Here is a 3,535-nt window from a genome sequence, read left to right on the forward strand (position 1 = left end):
GGGCACGGGCTTCCAACGGCAGCAGCGCTCCAACCATTTTCCATTTACCTCGTGGGAGCTGTCCTTGCACTCCATGCACGTGTGCCACTCCTTTTAGCACAAAATTCTGAAAGAACTTTCTGCATTATGTCACTCCTCGAGGAAATCTGACCCCGAACAACACCTGCACACAATGAGTACCCAAGTGAGGAAGTCATAAAGAGCCAGCAGCCCTTTATTAAAAATGCCCTTTGCAAACAACTTGCCGTACATTCTTTTGAGAGAAGCAGAACCGCCAGGATCCCACAGCCACAGAATTCCACATCAGCTCCAGCACCATCAGATCAACAAATCCTGAGCATCATGTTGAGCAGAAGCACACTTGCATTGGGACTGGGGCTGAGAACACGGCACGGTTACAGTCACGGACACCGGGATGCCACACACGCTTTCTTGCAATAGAACAAGCTCGGATTTTTAAAAATACAATCATCATGTACAGCAAAATATGTGGTCACAAGACCAGTCTTAAACCAAGGCCTTGTTTACACAACTTCTGTGATGTCAGGAAGTATTTTGGCCGGGAATGTAATTTTTCTTCCAAAACAAGTAAATATTTGCAATTCTCACTGTGAAAAGAGTGATATACCACCTCTGTATTGACACGGGTGTAACATATTCCCACAGGGAAAAGGAATAAAGAGTACCTTTATATTGATACAACATTTCCCTCAAGTGTCGAAGCTAATATAGCTAATATAGCTTTCATCACTCAGTCAAGTTAAAGCAGGATGATTTTTTTCAGACTTTTCATAGACAAGGCCTATGTTTAACAAGCACCAAAACACTTCAGAGTATTTGGAAGATCACACTACTGAGCTCTACACTTTGTACTGTCCTCACCAGTCACAGAGAACATTGAATGCCTAAATACATTCAAAACCCTGATCAGACAGTGCCATCCATGGCTGCTTAAATGCTTCACTGTTTAACAAATGCACCTTTTTGGCCAAAACTCGAATGTACCACAGAAAGGCCCAGCACAGCACGGCGCTCAGCTGGCTGCCCTCAGCTGCTCTGCCAGGCTGAGCAAAGCTGGACTTTGTGTGCTACAAACACCCACTTTTGCCTTGTTCCTCAAGCACAGCTCAGGCAGTGGGGAAACAGAGGCACTGGGGAACGTGAGGGATCTGCTGTCTCCTGGGAGGGCACAATAAATACCTGCTTTTATCAACCAGATCAAGCTGCTGTCAATGCACTGATCTAGAGCAAGGGCTGTTGGGTGCTAAAAACTGTACATTCCCATTGAATTTAAGGCAAAATTGAACCATGGCAGTAACAGAGACGTAAATTTATTTCTTTTTAACATCAGATGTGCAGTTTGTAAGCTGCAGATGTGGCAGCAGTCAAGCTTCCTTAGCTTTCAATGCAGTACTTGGGTTAAAAGGAACCCCTTCTGTCAGTAAGTGTTATTCCCTCTCTCTTCCTAGTACGGGAGTCCTCTGGCTTCTAATGAATTTTTAGGAATTTCTGAAGGTGAGCTGCAATGACGTTTTCAATTTTCACTTAAAAACGGAGGGTAAATGAATGTGTCTATTACAGGGAGACCCCAGGCAGCAGCAAGGGACCAGCACTGGGGTTGCCTTCTCCAGCCCCCTCTGTTTTTCACTGTGGTTGTGTCACTGAGGCTGACACAGCCCCACTGACTGGACCAAACTGGAAGGATACACGTGAGCTCAGAAGGAGAAACACGCTTCCAGTATAGAATCATTCACACATTTTCAGTAGATACTTGACATTACTACAAAAAGTAGTAATTCTGACTAAAGCACAAATGACAATTTTCATTTAAATCAGTGGGATTTCAAAATGCAGCATCAAACTGACACTGCATGCTGTTCTTCCAGTGCTGAAGCACAAGGTTTTCCTGCTTAAAACATGAGAAATGACCAGATTCACAGAGGGATCATGGCAGTTACTTTTCAATTGGCCTGATTAAAAATCCCTTTACACATCATTGCTCAACCTTTGCTTCTGAGATGTAAGATAATTTCAAGACTTCTTGGGATAGGGGGGAGAAGGAAAAAAAGAGTTGCAGGTTTTGTGTGCAAACCTTTAAAGAAGGGGCAAAGAGAGGAAGAAAACAGGTTAACAAGCTCCTTGGATCTTCCAAGGGATGGGAGACACAGGTCTCCTCCCACCCCAGCCCCTCTGCAAACCAGAAAACAAAAAGGTCTGGTTGATAATTTTAAAGCGATAATGCAATGAGACTAAAAGCTTAAATTTCAGAAATAAGTGACCTTTAGAACTTCACCCCGATAAACCATGCTGCTTTCAGGAGGGAAAAAGGGCCTCATCTTACAGGGCCTGTTGCAGTAAGCCCACACTGCCTTCCTTAAGCTGCCTCTGAGCACAGCCTTCTTCTCACAAGTTGGCATCACACTGGGCCAGGCCCTGAACACAAGCAAAAACCTGCATCAAAAATGACTAAATATTAGATAAAACAGCAATCTTGTGCTTTGCCTTTTTTTAACCACTGTTCTTAGCTAAATCGACCCCTCTACCTTTCACTGCTACTGAGATATAAATCAGGATTAAGAGCCTGTGTGAAAGTCAGTGTTTCATGAGATACATAACAGTGCACAAAGTTGTTTTCTAAAAAACAGCATTTGTATTAAAATTCTTAAAATGGATAGACATCTCTTCAATGCATGTCTGCAATTAAAACGACAGTTGTTAGAATTTTCTTGGTACATCACAACGATAAGATTTCCTTCTTTGCTGGCTGGAGGTACATCCCACGACAAAATCAAAGGGAAATAGAACCAAAAAAAGGAAAAAAAAAAAAAAAAAGAAAAAGCCCTCCCCCCCAAAATCCCAAAAGGCTAAATTCTTGTAAATTTGAAGTAAATGAAGCCCGAACTTGCAAGACATGGAAATAACAGTTAAAAGGCTCAGATTGAAATAAGAAATAAATTCCACTAACAATAGGCCCTTTTGTCCTGGCTTGCTCGGTGTGATTACTGCAAGGAAACTGTTAAGTAGTTTTTGGAGTAGTAGATAATGGGATTCTGTGGAGCTTTCACAGGTTGGCACCGGCTGGAACAGCTGAGTTTTGAAGGCACTCTACAGACACAGGGCTGCTGTTGGCCCTGCATCACTCATGGGAAGTCTCTGCACTTGAGAGAGCTAGTCATCAAAATCAGGTATTGCCAACCCAAACCCAAAACCCGTCGGCACAAAAAGCACCACTGCCCCCCCGCCAAAGGAAAAACCAAAACCACAACGAAATCACACACACACGCACACCTAAAAAATTGTGCAGATTTGTAACATTTTCACAGCTGATTTTAAAAAAACCAAACAAATAAAACAAAACCAGGAGAAAAACCACCACGCTACCACTCTCCTGCAAACTCCCATCCGATACAGCAGGTAAACAAAATAGAGCATTATTCCAGGGATATCGGCAGCGCTGCCCGGCGCCCCGTGCCTGGCAGCACCGTTCGGGTCACAGTCCCAGTTCCATGTGCAACTCTCCGGGCGGGACGGTCCC

This window comes from Corvus brachyrhynchos, unplaced genomic scaffold (genome assembly GCF_000691975.1).
Source record: "Corvus brachyrhynchos isolate BGI_N302 unplaced genomic scaffold, ASM69197v1 scaffold544, whole genome shotgun sequence".
Classification (NCBI taxonomy): domain Eukaryota; kingdom Metazoa; phylum Chordata; class Aves; order Passeriformes; family Corvidae; genus Corvus; species Corvus brachyrhynchos.